We start from the raw sequence: 27,800 nt of genomic DNA, 5'->3' as shown, positions 1-27,800 counted from the left end.
TACTGTTAATCTCCCATCTCCGTCAGACTTCCACACGGGCCATATTGGGCTATTAAAGGGTGAGCGAGTCTTTCTGAGCACTCCTTGGGTCTCCAGCCGACGAACCAGGTTCTGGATGGGAATCAGGGAGTCTCGGTCGGTGCAGTACTATCGTCGATGCACCGTGGCAGTAGCAATTGGCACCTGCTATTCTTTAACCTTCAGCAGTCCCATCACAGAAGGGTCAACTGAAAGGCCAGGTAAGGCAGACAGCTGTGTACCGTCCTCAGTCTCTACAGCTGCTATACCAAACGCCCACCAATACCCTTTCAGGTCTTTGAAATACCCTCTCTTGAGGTAGTCTGTGCCAAGGATGCACGGAGCAACCGGGCCAGTCAAAACGGGATGCGGCTCCCATTTATTCCCACTTAGGCTCACTTCAACCTCCAGTACAGTCAGTTCTTGAGACACGCCTGTCACACCAGAAATAGTGGGATTTTGCCCCTTTATGATTCAAGGGCAATAGGGTACACTGCGCACCAGTGCACACTATAAGCAGAGAGATTCCTATCTGGTTCGGAGAACACCTTACCATGGACTGGAGCAGCCAACCTCCTGGAAGAATTCTTTCTTCACTCTGCTTGAACTTGCAACTCAAGCACTCGTGCTCGTGGTACCAGGGTAGATTTTCTACCCTATTTACTCATGCAGAGCCCTGTCCCCCAGCTGGCCTCAGGAGGGACACCGGGGCACACAGCCCCAAGGTGCCGGGGCCTGGGGCTCCGGGAAAGCAAAGGAAAGGCAAGGCAGCTGGGCTGGCAGGGTCTTACAGCAACCTGGCGATCACCAGCTCCTCCTGGAGGAGGAGAAGGCTCCTCTCGCTCCTCTTGCGGCCCCGGGTCAGCCGCACGTCTGCGCTCAGCACCGCCTCGGCCTCGGTGAGAGCCTCCCTGCGCAGCAGAGAGGGGCGGGCATGAGCAAGGCCGCTGGTGCGGGGCCCGGCCGTGCCCGCCTGTCCCCGAGCCGCGGGGGGAGCCCACCTGGAGCCACAGCAGCAGCTGGCCTGGCCCATCCCGCCCGGGACAGGAGGACCCTGGCTCTGCTCCGCCAACCCCTGCCTCCTCCCAGCGCTGCTGCGTGCCAGCACAGCTCCGTCCTGCTGGCGCTGGTGGCTGCTGGCTCCAACGGACCAACGGTCCCAGCCCAACGGAAAGTGGGAGGGGCCCTGGGGGGGCCTGGCCTGGGGGTTCTCTCCACTCTGCCCATCTCTGCCTTGCACTGGGGAGCCCCGAGCAGGACACAGCGGCGGGCAAGGAACACCTCCCTCCACCTGCTGCCAATGCCCCTCGCCTTGGCCTTCAGCGCTGCTTCCTGGCCTCCAAGCAGACTTGGTGCCGCGGCTCACCACCCTCTGGGCCGGGCCAAGCAGACGCTTTTCCAGCCACGGCACAGCCCCTCCGCTGCTGTCATGCTCTGGCTGCACGGGCTTAGTCCTCCCCACGTGCAGGACCCTGCGCTCGCCCTTCTTCAACTCCCTTTGGTTCCTCTGCCACCAGCTCTCTACGAATGGGAACCTTCAGTCAAAAGCCTTCATTCTACCTTCATTCAGAACCCTCATCCTACCGGAGCTTCATTCAGGAACCCAGGGGTCAGGATCAACAGCAGAGAAAGTGGCAGGCTCCTCCTCAGCCACGGGCCATTGCCGCAGCCCCAAGCCATTGATGCCTCCGCTTTTCCCCTGAGCGTGGGAGCTGGGAGGGAACACCCCATTGGTCAGTTTGGGTCACCTGACCTGCCCAGGCCTTCCCACGGCTGCCGGCCCTGCCCAGGGGAAACACGCCAGCCACCGCCCCTGCTGGCCACAGCAGGCAGCGTGGGCAAGAGGCTCTCCCTGAGCAGAGAGCTGGCTCTGCTGCGCCCCAGCCCAGGGCCGGTGGTTGCTTGCGTGCAGTCCTGAGGCACAGCTCCCTGTTGGAGTGGCCTCCCCAGCCCATCTGCCAGCTCCCCAGGTGAGGAGAAATAACTGGACTGCAGACGATCCAATGTGAATCAACAGAAGCTGTTTATTAATCACAGATCATCATCTTTTATACCCTGTGTTGTAGCCGTACACGCGACTCGCTTATTTCTGATTAGCTAGTTACACTGTCCACGCGCTGTGCATGCAGTTCGTTCACACATCAGATTGTTTATAAGAATTCTCATAGTAAATTGCTTAGTCATTAGCACAACATGTTTTCTACCTTCTCAGTTCCCGTTTTTCCCAGGAACTAATTCCATCTTCTACCGCCTGTTTTGCTCTTAATCTAATCTCTCATAGTAGGGAGGCTGGCTCACGTGACCATTTTCTCTCAGACACATTCCTACAATCCCCCCTTTTTCTTCTTGAGCCAGCCAGACCTTATGCATGGCATTTTCTATCATGTCAGTCACTTTGCGGAGAACACACGAGGCTACCATAATCAATAATAATATAACCAACAATAGCATGAGCTCTTGCTTTAGTAAATCTGATGACCATCCCGTTATACCCCATGACCTTAACCAATCATCGAAACCATTTTTGACCACTTTTAATTTGGACATGTTATCCTTCAGATCCTGTAACTGCTTATGAATGGATGATGAGTGGTCGGAAGGGTTCATACAACAGATACCTTCAAAATCTTCACATCTATGACCCTGAGCTAACAGCAAAAAATCAACAGCCGCTCGATTTTGCAACGTAGCATGCCAAATGCTATCAACATCAGTAAGCAAGCTAGATAGGATTTCAGTTGTAAGGTTTATCTGTTTACTTGCCCACCACCCTACCTTATTCAACATATTTAATGCCGTTGCTGTTCCTAGTGAAGGAAGATTACTTAGCCCTATTCTTTGTCCGAGATTCGAAAATGTTATATGGTAGTCACAGGATGGAGTGAAGGTATGAACTGTTCTCTTGGCTCTGTATTTACTGTGTGCTCTGCTCACTGTGTCTTTGGCCGTACGCAGGCCTCTGCTCATAGATCTGCCACATCTCCCCCTTTTTTGTTTAACACCAGACCATTTATTAACAAGGTCGCCATGACTTGTGCTTCTACTCGTTGTGACGCTCTTAGCAGGTTATATACTAAACACATCCAGCACTGGATTGAGTGGAGAAGTACAGGCTAGAGTCGCTGCACGCATGGCCAGTGCACGCAGCAAGTCCCACCAGACTCTCCTGCACTGGATTGAGTAGAAAAGTACAGGCCAGAGTTGCTGCATGCGTGGCCAGCGTATGCAGCGAGTCTCACCAAACTCATGACCCAGCTTTGCTAACAGCAGCTGTCTGATACGTGACTACATTGTTGTAATCCCTTCTTGTTATCTTCTTCTGTGAAGGTCGGGTTCTCATGGATACACACATAGTTTTTAGAGCAACATATTCTACAACTCGTACAAGGGTACGATGCAAAGTGGCATTTACAACTGATCGTATAATGCTTATTGAACATGGCAAACAGCATACTAAACATAACAGACAAATTCCTTCCACACAGGCAATGAGTATAATTTGCTTCAACCCACCCCACCCCCAAGTCCATCCAGCAAAGAGATTTCACCCAGTGGTCTCCACAAGTTGCTGGTTTGGTCGGTGCAGTTCTTGCAACTGGGCATGGATGAATTTGGAGCGGTCACTTAGATTCATACAATACAGTCCTTTAAAATTTTGACAGCCATGTCTGTGATCTGAAAGCAAAAAATCAGTAGCAGCTCTGTTTTGCAACATCGCATATCGAATACTATCTACATCTAGCAATACCTCAGAAATAGCTGTACTAGTAGCATTGTTAAACTTATCCTTGGCAGCAAGAGAGTCCTTGTTATCACAAATCCTTGGCAGCAAAAGAGTCCTTGTTAGCAAGAGCGCATGCGGGCTCCCTGTTCTTGCTGGTACTGTGCTTTGATCTTCTTCCACAACAGGCCAAGATTCTCAAGCAGCTAGATAAGGTGTCTGTGAGTCCATTACAGGCTTATGTCATCCAAATGTTTTTCTTGCCAGCACCCGAGACTGAATAACACTTGGTGTGATATATGTGTTTTCCAGCACCCAGGTGCGAGTCCCTTGAGTGTATTTACAATCCTCCTCGCCGATCTGACGTTGCTTTCCCATATTCCACCCCCTTGCTCAAGAGACCGCTTCTGCTGGGGTTCATTTTAGTCTCGCAGGGTATAACACAGAGCAATCTACTAAGGCATGCAATAACATAGACACATATAGGAAAAAACCAAAACCATATCTCTATGGTACTGCTTTGAATCAGGTGTCCTATTTCTCTTTTTCTGACACTTTCTCATAGTGCGTATGGCATACTTTTGTGCTAACGTGGCACATTTCCCATCTAATTGTTCCTGTTTGGTTTCTTTCTTTTTTTTTTCTTTTTTTTTCTTTTTTTCTTTTTTTTTCTTTTTTCTTTTTTTTCTTTTTTTCTCTTTTTTCTTTTTTTTTTTTTCATCACTTACGACTGACATAAAAGTCTGCCTTTGCAACAAAAGCTCAGTTTCTCATTTTTCCTTAAGTTTCTCATTTTCCTACAGAGCATCCTATAGATTTTGGCTCAGCTCCTTTTCCCAATCAACCATGATCTTATAGACAAACAACAAACAACCAGCAATACGCCCTGCACGGGCGAGCCGTTCCCGAGACCGTAAACGTGTCGGCTGGTGAAAACTCCCACAATATTTCAGGACTTCCATCAGTTCTACGGCCCATCCTGGTGTATCTGCCTGGGGCGCGCTTGCCTTACGTCTAAATATTGTGTATATACAAACTTCTTCACCTGACGGAGTGTCAGCCCTAGTCTCGTACGAGAACAGTACCACACCGGGCAGAACACCTGCTAAAGGGGAGTCACCTAACGACACTGCACACAACAAAAAGCAAACAGTAGCACACATGCTGATCAGCAGGTATAAGCTGGCTCCCACACACACTTACACAGCAGACATACAAAACCAGCACTTCTATCTCAGGGAGACATCAATGGCTTGGGGCTGCGGCAATGGCCAGTGGCTGAGGAGGAGCCTGCCACTTTCTCTGCTGTTGATCCTGATCCCTGGGTTCCTGAATGAAGCTCCGGTAGGATGAGGGTTCTGAATGAAGGTAGAATGAAGGCTTTTGACTGAAGGTTCCCATTCGTAGAGAGCTGGTGGCAGAGGAACCAAAGGGAGTTGAAGAAGGGCGAGCGCAGGGTCCTGCACGTGGGGAGGACTAAGCCCGTGCAGCCAGAGCATGACAGCAGCGGAGGGGCTGTGCCGTGGCTGGAAAAGCGTCTGCTTGGCCCGGCCCAGAGGGTGGTGAGCCGCGGCACCAAGTCTGCTTGGAGGCCAGGAAGCAGCGCTGAAGGCCAAGGCGAGGGGCATTGGCAGCAGGTGGAGGGAGGTGTTCCTTGCCCGCCGCTGTGTCCTGCTCGGGGCTCCCCAGTGCAAGGCAGAGATGGGCAGAGTGGAGAGAACCCCCAGGCCAGGCCCCCCCAGGGCCCCTCCCACTTTCCGTTGGGCTGGGACCGTTGGTCCGTTGGAGCCAGCAGCCACCAGCGCCAGCAGGACGGAGCTGTGCTGGCACGCAGCAGCGCTGGGAGGAGGCAGGGGTTGGCGGAGCAGAGCCAGGGTCCTCCTGTCCCGGGCGGGATGGGCCAGGCCAGCTGCTGCTGTGGCTCCAGGTGGGCTCCCCCCGCGGCTCGGGGACAGGCGGGCACGGCCGGGCCCCGCACCAGCGGCCTTGCTCATGCCCGCCCCTCTCTGCTGCGCAGGGAGGCTCTCACCGAGGCCGAGGCGGTGCTGAGCGCAGACGTGCGGCTGACCCGGGGCCGCAAGAGGAGCGAGAGGAGCCTTCTCCTCCTCCAGGAGGAGCTGGTGATCGCCAGGTTGCTGTAAGACCCTGCCAGCCCAGCTGCCTTGCCTTTCCTTTGCTTTCCCGGAGCCCCAGGCCCCGGCACCTTGGGGCTGTGTGCCCCGGTGTCCCTCCTGAGGCCAGCTGGGGGACAGGGCTCTGCATGAGTAAATAGGGTAGAAAATCTACCCTGGTACCACGAGCACGAGTGCTTGAGTTGCAAGTTCAAGCAGAGTGAAGAAAGAATTCTTCCAGGAGGTTGGCTGCTCCAGTCCATGGTAAGGTGTTCTCCGAACCAGATAGGAATCTCTCTGCTTATAGTGTGCACTGGTGCGCAGTGTACCCTATTGCCCTTGAATCATAAAGGGGCAAAATCCCACTATTTCTGGTGTGACAGGCGTGTCTCAAGAACTGACTGTACTGGAGGTTGAAGTGAGCCTAAGTGGGAATAAATGGGAGCCGCATCCCGTTTTGACTGGCCCGGTTGCTCCGTGCATCCTTGGCACAGACTACCTCAAGAGAGGGTATTTCAAAGACCTGAAAGGGTATTGGTGGGCGTTTGGTATAGCAGCTGTAGAGACTGAGGACGGTACACAGCTGTCTGCCTTACCTGGCCTTTCAGTTGACCCTTCTGTGATGGGACTGCTGAAGGTTAAAGAATAGCAGGTGCCAATTGCTACTGCCACGGTGCATCGACGATAGTACTGCACCGACCGAGACTCCCTGATTCCCATCCAGAACCTGGTTCGTCGGCTGGAGACCCAAGGAGTGCTCAGAAAGACTCGCTCACCCTTTAATAGCCCAATATGGCCCGTGTGGAAGTCTGACGGAGATGGGAGATTAACAGTAGACTACCGTGGCCTGAAGGGAAGCCACACCACCACTGAGTGCTGCTGTGCCAGACCTGCTAGAAGCGCAACATGAACTGGAGTCAAAGGCAGCCCAATGGTATGCTCCAATTGACACTGCTAATGCATTTTTCTCTCTTCCTTTAGCAGCAGAGTGCCGGCCACAGTTTGCTTTCACCTGGAGAGGCATCCAGTATGGACTGCCCCAGGGGTGGAAAGACCGCCCTGCTATTTGCCATGCGCTGATCCTGGCTGCACTGGAGAAGGGGGGAGCTCCAGGACAGCTGCAATACATTGACGGTATGATTGTGTGGGGCAATACAGCAGAAGAAGGTTTCAAGAAAGGTCAGAAAATATCCAAGATCCTTCTGAAAACAGGTTTTGCCATAAAAAGAGGTGAGGTCAAGGGACCTGCAGGACACATCCAGTTCTTGGGAATCAAGTGGCAAGATGGTCGTCGCCAGATCCCAATGGATGTGATTAACAAAAGAACAGCTATGTCCCCGCCTCCTAACAAAAAGGAAACACAAGCCATTTTAGGTGTTGTGGGTTTCTGGAGAATGCACATTCCAGGTTATAGTCAGATTGTGAAACCTCGCTATGAAGGGCCTGGAAAGAAAAATGATTTTAGGCGGGGTCCTGAGCAACGACAGGCCTTTGAGCAAAGTAAAGAGACCGTGCATGCAGTAGCTCTTAGACCAGTCGGAACAGGACAGAACATTAAAAATATGCTCTCCACTGCAGCCGGGGACAATGGACCTACCTGGAGCCTCTGGCAGAAAGCACCAGGGGAGACTCAAGGTCGACGCCTAGGATTCTGGAGTCGAGGCTATAAAGGCTCCAAGGCCAACTATACTCCAACAGAGAAAGAAATCTTGGCAGCATGTGAAGGAGTTAGAGCTGCTTCAGAGGTAACTGGTACCTGAGCACAGCTCCTCCTGGCGCGCCCATGGCCAGTGCTGGGCTGGATGTTCAAAGGCAAAGTTCCTTCTACTCATGACGCCACCGATGCTACCTGGAGTAAGTGGGCTACCTTAATCACGCGGTGAGCTCGAATAGGAAACCCCAGTTGTCCAGGAATTGTAGAAGTGATCACAAACTGGCCCGAAGGCAAAGGCTTCACAATGCCACCTGAGGAGGTCGTAACCCGTGCTGAGGAAGCCCCACCATATAATGAACTCTCAGATAATGAGAAACAGTATGCTCTGTTCACTGATGGATCTTGTCGTAGTGTAGGAAAACGCTGAAGGTGGAAAGCTGCTGCATGGAGTCCTACACGACAGGTCGCAGAAGCGACTGAAGGACAAGGTGACTGGAGTCAATTTGCAGCGGTAGAAGCCATCCAGCTGGCCCTAGACATTGCTGAATGGGAAAAGTGGCCAGTACTCTATCTCTATACTGACTCATGGATGGTGGCCAGTGCTCTGTGGGGGTGGTTACAGCAGTGGAAGCAGAACAACTGGCAGCGCAAAGGTAAAACCATCTGGGCTACTGGATTATGGCAAGATATTGCCGATTGTCTAGGGAAACTAGTCATGAAAGTACGCCATGTAGATGCCCACATACCCATGAGTCGAGCCACTGAGGAACATCAAAGCAATCCGCAAGTGGACCAAGCTGCTAAGATTTTCAAGACAGATTTGGACTGGGAACATGAAGGTGAACTGTTTTTAGCTCAGTGGGCCCATGACACTTCATGACATCAAGGAAGAGATGCAACATACAAATGAGCTCATGACCGAGGGGAAGATTTAACCATGGACGCTATTGCACAGGTTATCCACGACTGTGCAACATGCGCCGAAATCAAGCAAGCTAAAAGGTTAAAACCTTTGTGGTATGGGGGATGATAGTTGAAATATAAATTTGGGGAGGCCTGGCAAATAGACTACATCACCCTCCCTCAAACCCGTCAGGGTAAGCGCTGTGTGCTTACAATGGTGGAAGGAAGCACCGGATGGTTGGAAACCTACGCCATACCCCATGCTACTGCCAGAAATACCATCCTGGGCCTTGAAAAGCAAGTCTTGTGGCGACATGGTACTCCAGAAAGAATTGAGTCAGACAATGGGACTCATTTCAAAAACAGTCTTATAAGTGATTGGGCAAAAGAACATGGTATTGAGTGGGTAGGTCATATCCCCTATCATGCATCAGCTTCTGGGAAAGTTGTGCGATACAATGTATTGTTAAAAGCTACCCTGAAAGCAATGGGTGGTGGATCCTTTAAAAACTGGGACAAGCATTTAGCACAAGCTACCTGGTTAGTTAACACCAGGGGATCCATCAATCGAGCTGGTGCAGCTCAGTCAGACCTTTTACATACTGTAGAAGGCGATAAAGTCCCTGTGGTGCATGAAAGGATATGTTAAGGAAAACTGGTTTTTTACTGCCTCAGGCAAAGGCAAACCCATTTGTGGGACTGTTTTTGCTCAAGGACCTGGATGTACTTGGTGGGTGATGCTGGAGAATGGGGAAGCTCAATGTGTACCCCAAGGAAATTTAACCCTGGGTGAGAAGACTTAATTCCGAGCTGTATGATATTAACCGTTATATGATACTAACAGTGTTCTGTAAGTGTTTTTCAGGATAACACAGTAGTGATGAAACCTGAACCAGCTTCATCAAGTGATGTCCAGCACAACCCTTTGAGATGGACATGATACCCATGGGCACGAACCACACTGAATTTCATTCATCCCTGAGAATTTCATTTATCTTTCCTACCCTGAGATTCTGCTATGAGAGATGAAACTCTACAGTTACGAACTAAATGGACTTAGTGAACTTTTGTAGGTAAAATCATAACTGAGTAACCTGCATGTATCTATTTTTTTATATATATATATATATATATGGTATATGGATAGATTTGATAGACAAAGTATTAGTGATCTGAGCATGACGCAAATAGTATGGAATAAGGGGTGGAATGTCCTGGTTTGAGGTAAAACAGAACCAACTTTCTGTTCAGTAATTTTTACTTCTTAGCTAGGCCTCTTCTAACTCTCTGAAATTAACAGCACGTTGTGTCTGAAACGGTTCGTTCAGAGTGATAAGACAATTTGTGCCATGGAATGGTGTGCACAGAGGCTCTTATACTTATTGCTGTAACAACCAAGGTCAGCTAATTTTGTTATTTGCCCCGTTAGAGGGTGTCCTGGTTCCGGTGGGGATAGGGTTAATTTTTCCTGGTATTCCATGCCATGTGAGCCACGCCCACCCTGAGCTGCCGGGGGAGGGGGCAGGAAGTTGCTGCTTAAAAGCGGGCTGGGGCATCCCGGGTCTGGTCCGGCCGGTGAGCGGCGGGGAGCGGCGGTTCCGTAATCGCGTTTGTATATTCCCCTATCCGTGGTGTTGTTGTTGTTGTTGTTGTTGTTGTTGTTGTTGTTGTTTGCCTGTTCCCTTTACTGTCCTGTTAAACTGCCTTTGTCTCAACCCAAGAGTCTTGCCTTTTCTTACGATTCTTCCTGTATTAGGAAGGCGCGAGCGAGCGGCACGTGGTTCTTTGTTGCCGTCTGAGGCTAAACCACGACAGTCCTTTTTGGCGCCCAACGTGGGGCTCGAAGGGTTGAGATAACTGGTCATCATGTTGCTTGGTTTGTTCTCATGGCTGTGTTACATAAATTCCTATATGGCTTATGTACTCCCTGCGATGCTGTTTACCATGTCTGGAAGAGGGATGAGGATTATCATTCTCCTGTCCTGTGCATTATCTGTTTATGATATGATAACATCACTGTTCAGACGGCTATTTTGGGGTGTTTATGTGGTTTTGCTGTCCTGTCCGTACATTGGACACCATCTCTCAGAATTTGTTAATAATTTCCCCAGCCCTTTTGCCTCCCTTTTCTCCTTCGGGTCAGGTATGACAGCTTTTGAGAATTTTGAATATCCGTGGGATACTCAAACCAGCGTGTTCCTAGTGCTATGTCTCCTGAATACGTTCCAGGTCTTGTTTAGGGTTAAGCGACTATTTAAGACTAACACCTGGAGATCTCCTCCGAGGCTGGATAGTCAGGGGTGGCATGGCATGTGGGAGAGCATGGGCAGGTACCTAGAGAACCACTCACCTCCAATGGTCTGGGACTTCACCCCTGAACAATTACAGGACCCTGATAAAGTGGTAGAATATTTGAAGGGAAAATGCTGTGGCTATTCTAGAGAGGCACAACTCACCGCGCTGTGCTGGGCCCTGGCCAGTATCTACCAGGCACTGCTCAGAATTATGCAGCACCCTCAAGGGGAAGAGATGGAAACCAGACCAGCAGCCCCTGCGGCTGCTGCAGCCCCTGCGGCAGCCCCTGCGGCTGCTGCAACCCCTGCGACGGACACTGCGGCTACTGCAACCCCTGCGTCAGCCACTGTAGCTACTGCAATCCTTGCGACAGACACTGCGGCTACTGCAACCCCTGTGGTAGACACTGCAGTTACTCCAACCCCCATAGCAGCCACTGCCACTGAACCAGGGAACCAACCCGTGCCGGTATCAGTTGCCCCCATACAGAAGAAGAAGTACACAAAGAAATCAGTTCGCTTAGTAAGAGATGATGATGAACCAGGGCCATCACGAGAGCAGGAGGAAGAGGCAGAACCAGAGATAATTACTCGATCCCTATCCTTGAGTGAGCTGCGGGATATGCGAAAAGATTTCAGCCGACTTTCAGGCGAGCACATTGTCACCTGGCTGCTCCGGTGCTGGGATAATGGGGCCAGTAGCCTGGAATTAGAGGGTAGGGAGGCCAAGCAGCTGGGATCCCTGTCTAGGGAAGGCGGCATTGACAAGGCGATTGGGAAAAAGACCCAAGCCCTCAGCCTCTGGAAACGACTCCTGTCAGGTGTGAGGGAGAGGTACCCCTTCAGTGAGGATGCTGTATGTCAGCCAAGCAAGCGGACTACCATGGAAAGAGGTATCCAGTACCTGAGAGAATTAGCCGTGCGGGAGATGATTTATTATGACTTGGACAATGCAGACTTACCCACAGACCCTGATGAGGTGCGATGCACAAGGCCCATGTGGCGGAAGTTTGTACGGAGCGCACCATCGTCATATGCCAACTCCCTGGCAGTAATGGAATGGAAAGGTGAAGAGGGACCAACGGTGGATGAGGTAGCTGGCCGGCTCCGGCGATATGAAGAAAGTCTCTCTTCCCCCCTTGTCTCAGCTGTGGAGAAACTGTCGCGGAAGGTCCAGCAACTTGAAGAGAATATGTCCTACTCCCCACCTGCACGGGCCAGCATCTCAGCTATTAGAAGCAGGCATTTCCCCACTCAAGAGAGAGAGTACAGAGGGTACACACCACGAGGCACCCTGTGGTTCTACCTGCGGGACCACGGAGAGGACATGAGGAAGCGGGATGGACAACCTACTTTGATCCTGCGGACACGGGTACAGGAGTTGCAAGGAAGGACAACCATAAAAGGGGATCCCTCCAGGAAAAGTGCCGCCCCAGTGTCCAGCGGGCAGTTCCCCAGACAAAGCAGAAGGCCTGATCTTGCTTCTGATCCTCTTGAAGGAACTTCCAAGTCATTTATGCAAGAAGTGAGTAATGGATACTATGACCAGTATTAGGGGGCCCCTGCCTCCGGCCAGGTGGAGGAAAGGGACAACCGGGTTTATTGGACGGTGTGGATTCGATGGCCTGGCACATCAGACCCACAGGAGTATAAGGCTCTAGTGGACACGGGTGCGCAGTGTACTTTAATACCATCAAGCTATAGAGGGGCAGAACCCATTTGTATTTCTGGGGTGACAGGGGGATCCCAAGAGTTGACTGTACTGGAGGCAGAAGTGAGCCTAACTGGGAATGAGTGGCAAAAGCATCCCATTGTGCCTGGCCCAGAGGCTCCATGCATCCTTGGTATAGATTACCTCAGGAGAGGGTATTTTAAGGACCCAAAAGGGTACCGCTGGGCCTTTGGCATAGCTGCTTTGGAGACAGAGGAAGTTAAACAGTTGTCTGCCTTGCCTGGTCTCTCGGAGGATTCTTCTGTTGTGGGGTTGTTGAGGGTCAAAGAACAACAGGTGCCGATTGCTACCACAACGGTGCATCGGCGGCAGTATCGCACTAACCGAGACTCTCTGATTCCCATGCATGAGCTGATTCGTCAACTAGAGGTTGAAGGAGTGATCAGCAAGACTCGCTCACCCTTTAACAGTCCCATATGGCCGGTGCGAAAATCTAATGGAGAGTGGAGGCTAACTGTAGACTATCGTGGTCTGAATGAAGTCACGCCACCGCTGAGCGCTGCCGTGCCAGACATGCTAGAACTCCAGTACGAACTGGAGTCCAAGGCAGCCAAGTGGTATGCCACGATTGATATAGCGAATGCATTCTTCTCAATCCCTTTGGCAGCAGAGTGCAGGCCACAGTTTGCTTTCACTTGGAGGGGTGTCCAATACACCTGGAATCGACTGCCCCAGGGGTGGAAACACAGCCCCACCATTTGCCATGGACTGATCCAGACTGCACTGGAACAGGGTGAAGCTCCAGAACATCTGCAGTACATTGATGACATCATTGTATGGGGAAACACAGCAGAAGAAGTTTTTGAGAAAGGGAGTAAAATAGTCCAAATCCTTCTGAACGCTGGTTTTGCTATAAAGCGAAGTAAGGTCAAGGGACCTGCGCAGGAGATCCAGTTTTTAGGAATAAAATGGCAAGATGGACGCCGTCAGATTCCAATGGATGTGATCAACAAAATAGCAGCTATGTCTCCACCAACTTGTAAAAAGGAAACACAGGCTTTCTTAGGTATTGTGGGTTTTTGGAGAATGCATATCCCAGATTACAGTCAAATTGCAAGCCCTCTGTATCAAGTAACCCGGAAGAAGAATGATTTTAAATGGGGTCCTGAGCAACGACAAGCTTTTGAACAAATCAAACAGGAAATAGTCCATGCAGTGGCCCTGGGGCCAGTCCGGGCAGGACAAGATGTTAAAAATGTGCTCTACACCGCAGCCGGGGAGAACGGCCCTACCTGGAGCCTCTGGCAGAAAGCACCAGGGGAGACTCGAGGTCGACCCCTAGGGTTTTGGAGCCGTGGATACAGAGGATCCGAAGCCCGCTACACTCCAACAGAAAAAGAGATATTGGCAGCATATGAAGGGGTTCGAGCTGCTTCGGAAGTAGTTGGTACAGAAGCACAGCTCCTCTTAGCACCTCGACTGCCGGTGCTGGGTTGGATGTTCAAAGAAAGGGTCCCCACCACACATCATGCAACCGATGCTACATGGAGTAAGTGGATTGCACTGATCACGCAGCGAACTCAAATGGGAAACCCCAGTCGCCCAGGAATTCTGGAAGTGATCATGGACTGGCCAGAAGGCAAGGATTTCGGAATGTCACCAGAGGAGGAGGTGATGCGTGCGGAAGAGGCCCCACCATATAATAAACTGCCAGAAAATGAGAAGAAATATGCCCTGTTCACTGATGGGTCCTGCCGTATTGTGGGAAAGCATCGAAAGTGGAAGGCTGCTGTGTGGAGTCCTACACGACGGGTTGCAGAAGCCAGTGAGGGACAGGGTGAATCGAGCCAGTTTGCAGAGGTGAAGGCTATTCAGCTGGCTTTGGACATTGCTGAGCGAGAAAAATGGCCAGTACTTTATCTCTACACTGACTCATGGATGGTGGCAAATGCTCTGTGGGGGTGGTTACAGCAGTGGAAGCAGGGCAACTGGCAGCGCAGAGGCAAACCCATCTGGGCTGCTGAACTATGGAAAGATATTGCTGCCCGGATAGAGAATCTGGTTGTGAAAGTACGCCATGTAGATGCCCACGTACCGAAGAATCGGGCCACGGAGGAACATCAGAACAACCAGCAGGTGGATCGGGCCGCTAGGATTGAAGTGGCTCAGGTGGATCTGGACTGGCAACATAAGGGTGAACTATTCATAGCTCGGTGGGCCCATGACTCCTCAGGCCATCAAGGAAGAGATGCGACATATAGATGGGCTCGTGACCGAGGGGTGGACTTGACCACGGGCACTATTGCACAGGTCATCCATGAATGTGAGACATGCGCTGCGATCAAACAAGCCAAGCATTTGAAGCCTCTTTGGTATGGAGGGCGATGGCTGAAATACAAATATGGGGAGGCCTGGCAGACTGATGATATCACACTGCCACAAACCCGTCAAGGCAAGCGCTATGTGCTCACAATGGTGGAAGCAACCACTGGATGGCTGGAAACATACCCTGTGCCCCATGCCACTGCCCGGAACACTATCCTGGGCCTTGAAAAGCAAGTCCTGTGGCGACATGGTACCCCAGAGAGAATTGAGTCGGACAACGGGACTCATTTCCGAAACAGCCTCATAGACACCTGGGCCAAAGAGCATGGTATCGAGTGGGTGTATCACATCCCCTATCACGCACCAGCCTCTGGGAAGATAGAACGATACAATGGACTGTTAAAAACTACACTGAGAGCAATGGGTGGTGGGACTTTAAAACACTGGGATACACATTTAGCAAAAGCTACCTGGCTAGTTAACACCAGGGGATCTAACAATCGGGCTGGCCCTGCCCAATCAAAACTTCCACGTACTGTAGAAGGGGATAAAGTCCCCGTAGTGCACATGAAGAATATGCTAGGGAAGACAGTCTGGGTTAGTCCTGCCTCAGGCAAAGGCAAACCCATCCGTGGGATTGCTTTTGCCCAAGGACCTGGGTGCACTTGGTGGGTGATGCGGAAGGATGGGGAAGTCCGATGTGTACCTCATGGGGATCTGATTTTGGGCGAGAATAGCCAATGAATCAGATTGTGTGCTGTTAATTGCTAAGTAACACTGTCACTGTATGTCCTCATTGCTATAATTGCTATCAGTTGTACTACAAGTAAGGCACAGGGATGATGGGATAAGAACTGATCTCAGCAGCTGGCGCCCAGCAGTTTCCTCAAGATCTACATCTTCAGCCCACGGACTGCATGCATGAGCCACACCAGGTGCACCAGTCACAAGCTCCGAAAAATACAGCATGCAACAGACCAGCACCACCCCGCATCTCACCTGCCCTGAGAGACTGTTCTAACAGATGGAGCCCAAAGCCGTGGATTAAAAGAACTCAACGGACACTTTGGAGGGATGGCCCATAAACTAAGGGCATTATATGTGTGTATATATATATATATATAAAACAGGGGAAAGTGGTGGCAATTCATTGGAACCTGCTGGGCATGGCATAGATGGTATGGAATAAGGGGTGGATAATGTCCTGGTTCCGGTGGGGATAGGGTTAATTTTTCCTGGTATTCCATGCCATGTGAGCCACGCCCACCCTGAGCTGCCGGGGGAGGGGGCAGGAAGTTGCTGCTTAAAAGCGGGCTGGGGCGTCCCGGGTCTGGTCCGGCCGGCGAGCGGCGGGGAGCGGCGGTTCCGTAATCGCGTTTGTATATTCCCCTATCCGTGTTGTTGTTGTTGTTTGCCTGTTCCCTTTACTGTCCTGTTAAACTGCCTTTGTCTCAACCCAAGAGTCTTGCCTTTTCTTACGATTCTTCCTGTATTAGGAAGGCGCGAGCGAGTGGCACGTGGTTCTTTGTTGCCGTCTGAGGCTAAACCACGACAGAGGGTCAGAAGCGGAAAAGCGCAGAGGGGTCCCACCTGCGGGGAGGAGCGGACAGGACAGGTGACCCAAAATTGACCAACACGGGTATTCCATCCCATCTGCCCCATGCTCAGTGTGAAAGCCGAGGGATCAAAGGGTCAGTCTTTTTCTTCAAGGGCTGACGTCTGAGGAGGACGCTGTCTGTTATCTGCCTTTGATCCCGATCCGTGTGTTCCTGACTCCAAGTCTGTCCAACGGGTTCCCACCCGTTGCTGAGTCCAGTCTGGGACTTCCCTAGTGCCTGACGGTGACGTCATCCTGGGAGCTTAATAGGGTTTTGTATAAACTGTATCTGTTTCATTATTTTCCTTTTCATCTTATTATCAATATTTCATTAAAGTAGTTTAGTTTCTTCTAAACTCATAAATCTCTCTTTATCTCTCCCCCTCCTCCCCGTGCACAAGAGGCTGGGCGGGGAGCATCTGTCGCCGGCCATTGGCCAATTTGGCCAAAACCATGACAGAGGCCAAGGAGGCCAATGGTCTCCTGGGGAGCATTACGAAGAGCATTGCCAGCAGGTGGGGGGAGGTCATCCTCCCCCTCTACTCTGCCCTGGTGAGGCCACATCTGGAGATCTGTGTCCAGTTCTGGGCTCCCCAGTTCAAGAAGGACAGGGAACTGCTGGAGAGGGGACAGCAAAGGGCTACCAAGACGCTGAGGGGATGGAGCACCTCTCTGCTGAGGAAAGGCTGAGAGCCCTGGGGCTGTTCAGCCTGGAGAAGAGGAGCCTGAGAGGGGATCTCATCAATGCTCATCAATATGTAAAGGGCGGGTGGTAAGAGGATGGGGTCAGGCTATTTTCAGTGGTGCCTTGGGATGGGACAAGGGGCAACAGGCACAAACTGGAACACGGGAAATTCCATCTGAACATGAGGAAAAACTTCTTTACTGTGAGGGTGGCAGAGCCCTGGCACAGGCTGCCCAGAGAGGCTGTGGAGTCTCCTGCTCTGGAGAGATTCCAAACCTGCCTGGATGTGATCCTGTCCAACCTGCTGTAGTTGAACCTGCTTTGGCAGGGGGGTTGGACTAGATGATTTCCAGAGGTCCCTTCCAAGCCCTACCATTCGGTGATTCTGTGAGAGGAGCAGGCATAAACATCTTTTGCTTCCTGGTACTGAAAGAGATTTTCAGACTGTGGGAAAGGACGTAACTGTGAGATGCCAGAAACTGTAGAGATGTGAGGAGAACACTACACGGATGGGAAGAAGCAGGGGTCTTCCCGGGAGGTCCTGGGGCCACGCCTGGGGTGTGTGAGCACACGGCTCTGGGACGAGACGGAGAGTACAGGATGGGGGTCTGGGGGCACCAAGAGAGGACCCATGGGCCAATGGTGAGCTGGCTCCCTGCCCCCCCCAAAGTGGACGCCCTGCCCCTCCTGACCCGGGGAGCGGGTCTCAGTGGGGCCCTTTGTGACATCACTGCGTGACACCCCACAGCACCATAGAAAGCCAGCGTGGCTGCAGTCCTGCAGTGTCCGGCAGGACGGCGACAGGACAGGGCGGGAGTGCGGAGCTGGCGAGGAGACTCCAAGCGCAAGCCCACTTCTTTCCCCGCCACCCCCAGTAGCCCCACGGCACTGAGGTGTTCCCCTTAAGCTGCCCTCCCCTCTCCCCCACGCTTTCCTCCATTTGGCAGGATGGCGGAGAGACCCCCCAGCAGCCCCAGGGTGGCCTGGGAGGAGGTGGCGGCTCCCCAGGAGACCAGGTCTCCAGCGGAGCCCTACGAGGTGACCACGGTCCAGCAGCTGCAGATCGGTGAGTGAGGAGCCCCTCCGGGACTGGCAGGGCCAGCAAGCGCGACCGCCTCGATGCCGGAATCCCGTTTCCACGGCACACTGGCAGCAGGGGTCCCACGGGCAGGGGGCAAAGCGGTGCTTGAATGCCAGGGCCGCTCAGGGCTGGAGCCCTCCCCAGCACAGCCTCCTCCTCCTCAGCCATGCCGAGCTTAAAGCTCTTTCCACCCTTTGGGAAGCTTGTTGGCAAAGATGTTGTATCCTACTGACTCTTCTCTGTTTCCCCTCCTTGTAGGCAAGACACTGCCAGAGGAGAATCCAGAGCATCCAGAGCTCGAACCAGGATGGGATTCCGAGAGCAGCTGCTCGCTTTCTTCGCTTGACAGCAGCGAGTCGACCACGGTAACGAGCTGCCCCCTTCCTGGGACTCTTGTCCGTGTCACCAGCAGGAGGCTTGTGTGAGCAAAGGGACGCACAATCAGTGGGTCTCACGTGGCCTCCCTGTCCCCGGTGAGAGGGTTCCTGCTGTCCCCGCGCAGGGACTATGTGAGGGGGGCACTCCAGTGTCCCAGCAGCAGCTCCAGCCCTCCTCAGCAGCAGCGAGCCCTGGTTCTCTCTTGGGCCAGCACACTATGCCCATGAACCCAAGCCTCCTCCCTCACCCTGGGGACCCTCTGCTCTCATGCTCGGCCCTGCAGAGACTGCAGCCCCTGCTGCCACCTTTGCTGCGGGCACTGCTGACAGCACTGCCGGGCATCTGTCGCCAGAGCTCCTCGGGTGCTCAGTCTAGCAGCACCAGCAGGGTGCTTGGCATGACATGGCTTCCCTCCCTTCCTTCCTCCCGTAGGTGTTTGGACTACACCTTGAGCCTTCTCAGGTGACAGACATTGTCCTCATTGCAATCGAGGCCTTGACATCAGATGACATCTGTGACAGGCAGATGGGCAGCAGCATCCTGGACATGGTCGTGCTAGACCCTGGCTACTGGCTGACAGACGTAAGTGCCCTGTGGCTGGACTGCCCTGCCTGTGAGCCCTGCCAGGCCTTGCTCTTCCCTCCTTCCCTAAGCCAGCTCTCTCGGGCACCTGAAGCCTTTTCAAGGCAACAGAGAGGGATGGGAAGGGCAGCAGTTTCAGTCGCAGCTGGAGAAATGGCTGCACTCCAGTGGCCACACCATCCTCACCTGTGTCCTCTCCAGGTACCAAAGTTCATGAGGTACATCCACAAAAACGTGGAGTGCATCTGCACGGAGCCAGCCCGGCACAGCCTGGACTCACTTCTCCTCCGAATGACCGAGTGGTGCCCCAGAGAAGCGGTCAGGAGCCTGTTGAAGATCTCGCCAACCTGTGACAGGTACTAGCCCCGACAGCCTTGAGGGCTTGTGACCTGTGGGGAGAGGGACGCGGGGACTCTCTGGCTGCCAGACCCAAGGAATATTGCAGGACATCCCTGAGGAGCAGGGCCCTCCATCCCACCACGCTTCCCAGAACCAGTGGGTCACCGGGCCTGCAGCAGCCAGAGCTGGCCAAGCCAGAGCCCCACCACCACGCTCCTCCCAGCCCCAGGGGGAACACCACCGCAGCCCCCTGCCGCCTGCCCAGTCAGGGCCCCCGCACACCCCAAGTGAAAGGGCCAGGGCTTCAGCACAGCCAGGGCCCGGAGAGGCTGGCCCAGGCACGGCGCAGTGGCCGAGGCAGCCCTGCTGACCCAGCGCTCTGGGTCTGCAGCGCTGCCCTGGCCATGTGGGAGGTGATGATCTCCGTGCCTTGGATTTTGTGGAGCGTCTTGACGGAGCTGCTCAGCGTGCTCCAGGACCAGCGGGTGCGCAAGGTGTTCAGCTGTGCCACGGAGGACGCCTGCATCTATCCCTTGGCTGTGAGTGACCACGCTCATCCTCAGGGCTGTGCCTGCCTCCCCAGGGAAACGGGCACGGAGCCCTCCCCTCCGGTCTGCCTCCAAATGGCCACCTCCCCCCATACAGAGGGACACAGCCCCTTAGGGCCAGCAGGGCCTTGCCCAGCACCAGCCAGACCCCCTGCCAGACTCTTGGGGCCACCCTGGGCCCTTTTGACCCTGGTGCACAAACACAAAGCCTGCGCCTGCCCGGGCAGCGCTCTGATTCCCCCCGCCCCGCTCTGCAGCCCCAAAACCTGGGGCAGAGAAAGGGGCAGAAGCCAGAGCCAGGCCAGGTGCTGGGCCTGGGGCAGAGGCATGGCCTCTGCACAGCCTGAGCGGGCTTCAACTCTGGGGAGAGGAGACGATTGCCACCGCTGGCGGGTAACGCCTCCTTCGTGCCAGCGTGGCGGAGGGAGCCCCGCAGGCTCTGCTGCTCTCTAACCGCTGTCTTCGTTTTAGCTGCTGCTCTACACTGACATTGACACCGAGGAGTTTGCTGCCCTGTACAGAACCCAGAGGTACCTGAGGCGTCCAAGCTCAGTGATGCTCTCGCTGGTGCTCAGTGTCCTCATCACGCTTTTGAAAAAACCTAAGATGGTGAGCAAGGTGTAGCCAAGCGGAGCCACGTTGGCAGCTGGGGCCTGGGGCAGTGGGTGATGCGGTGGCTTGGCCTTGGCTGGGAGTCAGAAGGTGGGGTGTCAGGTCCAGTCACCCTCCCTGCTATGGAGGGGGCTGGTGGGTGCCTGGGGAGCCCTCCAGGCACAGAGGGTTACCAGTCCATCTGCCCCTTCCGCCTGGTCGGTAAAGGGCATGGCTGAGTAAGGGGACGCTGCTCTCCCGCAATCCCTTCCCTTCCTCCTGCTCTCCCTGCATGCCATCAGTGGCCAGTGCAGGCCAGGAGGCTGCTGCAGTGACTCCTGTGCCACCTGCTGGGAAGCTGCACGGGAGGCTGGTGCTTAGCAACCAGTGCATTTTTGCCAGGGTGGCCGTTCACCATTTCGTCATAAGGAAACTGTGTGTTTCATACAGGCAACAAAAATGCAGGTCCTGCTGCCAGACATCATGGAGAACCTGCAGGATGCCAACACCGATGCCAAGATGAAGGCCCTGGTGTTCCTCAGGAGCATGATGGGTGACATGAAGACTGAGGAGGCCAGCCTCATTGCTGTGCAGCTGGCGGAGAAGCTCCTACCCCTCTTTGATGATGTAAGGCTGCCGTGGGCACCTCAGCCCTACAGATGGGCGCTCTGCACAGACAGCTGCCCCTCAGCCCAGCCCGGTGGGCAGCACTCGGGCAGGGCTGCCCTCCTCGCTCCTCTTGCCTGGCCTTTCAGGGCTCTGGGGCCATTCAGCTTCAGCTGCACAGCGGGCCCACAGCTCCTGTGTTCGGGATCTGAGCCCAGAGCATCTCCCCTCACATCAGCCACGCTAGCGCCCTTGCTCACCGTGGGCAGGGAGCGGCTGTTGATGAAGTCCCCCTGTCCTCCTCCCTACCAGGAGTCCAGCCAGGTGCGGGAGCTCTCCATGAGCCTCTTCAAAGATGTGATGAAGGCCGTGGTGGGGACAAACAAGAAAAAGATGAAGAAGAGAGTGCAGTGGGTCCTGCTCCCGCTCTTCCTCCACATGAGCGATGAGATCGAGAGCGTGGCACAGGTACAGTGACCAGCGACCAGTGTCACGGGGAAGGGCGTGCTGACACCGCAGTCCGGCAGCGGACTGGCCCTGCATCCCCGCATCAAAGCTCTGCCCACCCTGGGCCTGGCCGTGAAGGAGCCGGGGCAGCCCCAGCTGGGCAGCCAAGCGTCCTGCTGGGGGATGCCCGTGGGAGGTGCTGCTGGCCCTGTCCTGCCCCGCTGTCTCTGGCACTCCCACCCTCCCTGCCTACAGCCCAGGGCCCACAGCTCCTTTGCCCTTCAATTTGCCCCCAGCCCTGGTGGCAGCTCAGCAGCTCATGAGGATCTCTCTTCTGCTGGCCGGCAGCATGAGACACCCGAGGTGGTGGCTGCCCCGTGTCCCTGCCCTGGGCACTGAACCCAGTTCAGCCTCGGTCCCCCGCTGCCTCTTCCCATAAGGGTCTGGGAGAGGCTCGGAGCCTGGCCAAGAGGAGGAGGATGCCAGCTCTCCTTCCCTGGGCTCTGGTGCCATCTCCCATCCTCCGCTTCTCTGCAGGCCTCTGGGGACACCCTCCTCACCTGTGCCGAGTTCCTGGGGTGGAGGAGGCTCAGCCACCTGGCCGAGACAAACCAGACGCACCTAATCGGAGAGTTCTTGGTGAGGACAAGCCCCAAGCCCCAGGGCCAGGTGGACAAGGGCTGCTCCAGGTGCCCGTGGGCCGCTGTGCAACTCTGCCTCTGCTCCCACCCGGAGCACACAGCCTGCAGCTGCATTCTCCTTCCCTGCCCTCAAGCATGGAGCCCCCAAGGGCTCTTCTCCAGGCCCCTCTCCCCTCCCTGCCCCCGGGGTGCTGAAGGAGACCCCGGCCCATCTGGGCCCTGGCAGTGGGACAGAGGAGTCTCACCGTCCTCGGGCCCCCTCTGCCTGCAGCTCCCTCTGGACCTCAGCCCCACAGGGCTCCTGGCTGGGAGACGGGAAGCGCCGGGAGGGAAGGGGGATGCTGGTAGGAGGGGCTAGTCTAGATGGCTGAGGAGGGTCTGTGCCAGCCCCGTTCCCTTGTGCTCTCTCCAGTTAGTGCATGACAGGAGCAGGGCGGAAGACTATCTGTTTCAGAGCCTGCTGTACCTGCACAACACTCAGGCCACCTTGCGAGAGGCGGCTGTCAGGTTCATCGGTGAGCCACGTCCCCCAGGGTCCCTCTTTTCGCAGCCAGGCCCCTGTCCCCACCGCTGCACTGGCAGTGAGGGGCAGCCCTGCAGTGCCAGAGCCCTGGCTGCCCTCTGCAGGGCCCACCACACAGGTGGGCTCGCTGGGAGCCCTGCTCAGTCCCACTGCCCTTGGGTGCTGCCATTCCCTGGGCTCAGCCCTGCTGAGGGGCAGGAGGGCGTGCAGCCCCGAGCTGGCAGGGCCAGAGGCCGTGCTGCCGGGCGTGTGCTGGGGAGCAGAGCTCTGACGCGAATTCTGTGCCTAGGGCTTGCCGTGCAGCACCTGAGGAACCTAAGTCAGACCAAAGTGTTGAATGTCTGCAACGGTGAGTAGGGGCAGTGCTGGGCTGGTGGGGCAGGGGACAGAGCCTGGGCAGGGTGCTGCCATGCCTAACCCTGCTCCAGGGAGCTGCTTCAGGGGCAAGAGGAACACGTCAGGGCCACATGGGGCATTCCTCAGCAACAGCTTCCAGCTGGTCTGTTTGTCTCACCTGCTCCTCCTGGCCAGGGAAAGAGATGAGTGGGACTGGCATGGTCTGGATGGAGGAGGTCTCTGCATGCAGTGGGGGTTCATGTCTGTTCTGCTTCCTTCTCTTGCAGCCCTCTTGCCCTTGAGGAGAGACAGCGAGCGCTCGATCAGCTCCCTGGCAGCTCAGACCGTATTTAACCTGACAAAACCCGTGAGAACACGAGGATGGAGCCTGCGGTGGCTGTGCTGCTGGCTCATCTGAGCCATGGAGAAGTGAAAGAATCCTCTGGAAAAGGGCCATAGATTTGAATAATTCTTTGTTTTTAATAAAGCTGGAATAACAAGCCCCGTCCCATGGTGTCCTTCCCATGGGGACCACCCTGAGTGGGCTGAGCAGACAGTGTCCCTCCTGGCCTCTGCTGCTGCCTGCAGGACAGCACCCGCGGACCCAGGCTGTCCTGGCAACTAAGCCCCAGCTGTGCCGCTAGACCACAAAGCCTGGAAGGAAGAGGAGAGAGGCTTTAGCCCAACCTGCCCCTCCTGAAACATCTCAGGGCACGGAAAGGCATCCAAGCTCCGCAAAGCTGGCGAGTCGTCATTTCTCCCAGCGTCCAAATCCTCTCTTGTTCTGTGGAGCTGTGCGGGTGTTGGCTGGGATGGAGTTAATTTTCTTCATAGTAGCTCGTATGGGGCAATGTTTTGGATTCATGATGGAAACAGTGTTGATCACGCAAGGATGGCTGAGCTGAGCAGTGCTTACGCAGCATCAAAGCCCTTTCTGCTTCTCAGCCCCCCCCACCAGCGAGCAGGCTGGGGGTGCACAGGGCATTAGGAGGGGACACAGCTGGGACAGCTGACCCCAGCTGACCAAAGGGACATTCCGTGCCGTATGACGTCGTGCTCAGTGACAAACCTGGAGGGAGGCTGGCAGGGGGCTGCTGCTCGGGGACTGGTTGAGCATCGGTTGGTGGTAAGCAAGTGCTTTCCTTTGCATTGCTTGTCTGTCTCAGGGTTTAGTTCTCCCTTTGTGTTATTTTCTTATTCATCACAATTTATTGTTACTCTTACTATCCTGTTGTTCCAATCATGAAATGGTTTTTACCTCAACCCACCAGCTGTCTCACTTTTCACCCCTCCGATTCTCTCCCCCGTCCCGCTGGGGGCAGTGAGGGAGCGCCTGTCTGGTGCTCAGTTACCGGCCGGCGTCAAACCACGGCAGTCCTTTCTCCACCCCTCACTCCACACCACGAACGTCAGGCCCAGGTCCCGCACCACCCAGTGCATCCTCAGGAGCCACCGCTCCCCTTCCCACCCTTTTGACAGGATGCACAGGCAGCACTCCCTCAGTCAACGGAGCACCACTGTAAAATGTCCATAAAAAGTCCACAAAATGCCCAGGGAGCCCATTCGGCCCATGCCTTCGGGCTCCACCCCTCATGCTGCTCCCTCTGGACAGGAGAGGTGGTGTCTTGCGGGCAGTTCCTGGACACCAAAGCCCGCTCAGGCCGGAACCAAGAGGTCGGTCCCCCTTGTTTTCAGGGTCCAAAGCGCCACTGTTTGCATCTAGCCCACCCTTTGCGTGCCCAAAGCCTCCTGTCCTCGGCCGAAATCCTCACGTTGAGGGCCCCAACCTGTCTTCGATGCCCCACGGCCTTTCCTCAGGGCCCACAGGCCCTGGGGCGGGTCCAACCCCTGAAGGTGGAGCCGGTCGCCTGGCAGCGCCCGCCCAGGAGGGGAGGCAGGGGCCCGGGACAGCCAATGGCCTCAGGGGAGGCGGGGCAAGGCATGCGATTGACTGGAAGCAGGCAGCCAATCAGAGGAAACATCCCCAGAGGGCAGGGCGGGAGGGGAGCAACGCCTCAGGCAGCCAATAAGAGAGAGCATCACCTCAGGGGAGGGTGGGCCTGAAACTAGGGCAGAGTGACAGCCCAGATGGCCAATCAGACATGAAGGGCGGGCACTGCAGCCCAGCAGCCTGCTCACCTGGGGCCAATCAGCAGCAGTAGCACCTCAGGGGAGGAGACTGACAGCACTCCCGACCTATGAGGGCAGAGATCGAGGGGGGAAGAAGGTGGGCTCTGCTGGTGGCCAGGCCCACCTTCGCCATGGCGCCCGTGAGGCCTGCCGGAGGCCCAGCAGCCCCCGGCCCAGGCCCGAGGCCCCTCTTCCCCCCCTCCTAGCCCTCCCTCCCCTCAGTCGCCCCCGTCTTATGGAACGCCCCATCGCCGAGGGAGCCACCGCGCCCCAGAGAGTCAGGATGCCCTGGCCATGCCGCTGAATGGCAGCCATGGGCCCCGGGGCTTCTGGCTGCCATCGCCACTGGCGCCCGCCCGACAGTGATGAGGAGGTGAGGCTGAGGCCGCTGGGATGGTGGTGGGGTGGGGGAGGATGGGTTGGAGTGATGCTTGCTGTGGGTCCGCCCGCCATCACATCCCCTCCCCGCAGCCCAAGTGACCCTGCAGTGGCCTGAAGGGTGTTGGGGAGGGGGAGGACGCAGCACCTCTTCCTCCTGGATTATGGTGTGGTGTTGGGGGAAACTGAGGGGATGGGAGGCACAGTTTGGGGTGGGGAGGAAACTGGGACACACACACACACACACACACACACACACACACAAAAACGGCAAATACAGCCCCCAGGCTCCCCCTCGGTGAACACAGAGTGGGGTAGGTGTATGACCTGTGGCTGGACATAGCCCACTTGGCCCCACAACACATTGGCCAATGTCCCCTAAGTGCACTCAAAACCCACTTCCTCAGGTGACCTGTGTTCTCCCACAGACATGGGGATGTGTCCTCCTCCTCCTTCTCGCACCCCAGGTGCGAGTCACTTGAGCGTATTTGCAGTCCTCCCCACCAGTCTTCCATTACTTTCCGACATATGATTTGCGTGAATACTGTGTTGAGGTATGGTAGTCGTAGTGCCATCAGAAGAAAGTGAAGAGAAAGAAGATGAGGATGGCGAAGATATTAAAAAGTGTTACAACCTTTGACAGTGGAAACATGTCATTTAGAGCTTATATGAACAGTTTTCCTTCAATGTACCATTCTTTCTAAAGATGAGGAGGGGACGGTTTGCTATTCCCACATCAGAGCTCACTGAGGTTTTAAAACAAAACCCCCAAACAAATGGGTGCTGGAAAAAAGAGTAATTAGACTCCAGGGGAGGCACCAGGGGAGACTCGAGGTTGACCCCTAGGATACTGAGGTCGAGGATACAAAGGCTCTGAGGCCAGCCATACTCCAACTGAGAAAGAAATTCGGGCAGCATGTGAAGGAGTTGGAGCTGCTTCAGAGGGAATTGGTACCGAAGCACAGCTCCTCCTGGTGCCCCGATGGCCACTACTGGGCTGGATGTTCAAAGGCAAAGTTCCTTCTACTCATCATGCCCCCAGTGCTGCCTGGAGTAAGTGGGTTGCCTTAATCACACAGTGAGCTCGAATAGGAAACCCAAATTGTCCAGGAATTGTAGAAGTGATCACAAACTGGCCTGAAGGCAAAGACTCCGGAATGCCCCCAGAGGAAGTGGTGTTTCGTGCTGAGGAAGCCCTACCATATGACGAACTCTCAGGTAATGAGAAACAGTGTGCCTTGTTCACTGATGGCTCTTGTCGTCCTATGGTTCCACTCCCTGACCAAGGGTCCCTCCCCGCCTTTCCTGTAGGCCCCCTTTAGGGACTGGAAGGTGGCTCTAAGGTCTCCCCGGCACCTTCTCGTCTCCAGGCAGAACAACCCTGGCGCTCTCATCCTGCCCTCACAGCAGAGGTGCTCCAGCCCTCTGAGCATCTTCATGGCCCTCCTCTGGACCCGTTCCAACAGGTCCATGTCCTTCTTGTGCAGAGGACTCCAACAAATATGTAAACACACGTTGTTCTCATCTGCGGCAGCGCTCAGGTTCCCACACTGTGCTCTCACAGCCAGAGTTTGCAGAGACAGGGCCGGGTCTGACACTTGTTCTTCAGTTTGAGCATGACTGTTCCTCCTCCTATTATCTCCTGTGTGTTTATACACTATAAAATAATTGGCCAAATTTGGAGTGATATTACAACAAGTATGTAAGCACACTCCAATTCTTTTCCCCTTTGAAGGTAGGTACAAGGTTTGCTCTTCAGTCGTCAGAGCTGTAACGCCATCCCTCAGTTTAAAAAAGGCCTTTTGCTCGTACCCTTACTAGTCAAGCAGTTGTTTTCTCCGAAACATTGTTTAACATACTCTTTTCTCTAGCCCATGATCCTGGTATTTTACTGACCTAAATTTCCCTGAAGCTGATTACAATCAACCTTTTCTGGTGAAGACTAAGGAAAAATGTATTTGCTACTACTGTTTCAACCGTTATTTCTTCTCTCTCATTAAGCAATGGATATAAGCTTTTCTTTCCTGGCCTTCACTTTTAAAATGCAAAACAATTACTAGGGGCTCTAACTAAAACTCATTTTGTGTCCTAGTTTTCCTGATTTTATCTCTACCCGTGCACCACATTATCCTGTGCCTTACGCCTTTGTCTTCTTCACACAGTTCTTTTTTTCAGAGCTGTGGATGATAACCTATGAGTCTGTCACCCACTTTAGGGTAGCTTTGTGTTTGGTCATTTCC

The sequence above is a fragment of the Larus michahellis genome, unplaced genomic scaffold, assembly GCF_964199755.1.
Source record: "Larus michahellis unplaced genomic scaffold, bLarMic1.1 SCAFFOLD_69, whole genome shotgun sequence".
Classification (NCBI taxonomy): Eukaryota; Metazoa; Chordata; class Aves; order Charadriiformes; family Laridae; genus Larus; species Larus michahellis.
This window is presented reverse-complemented; position numbering follows the sequence as displayed.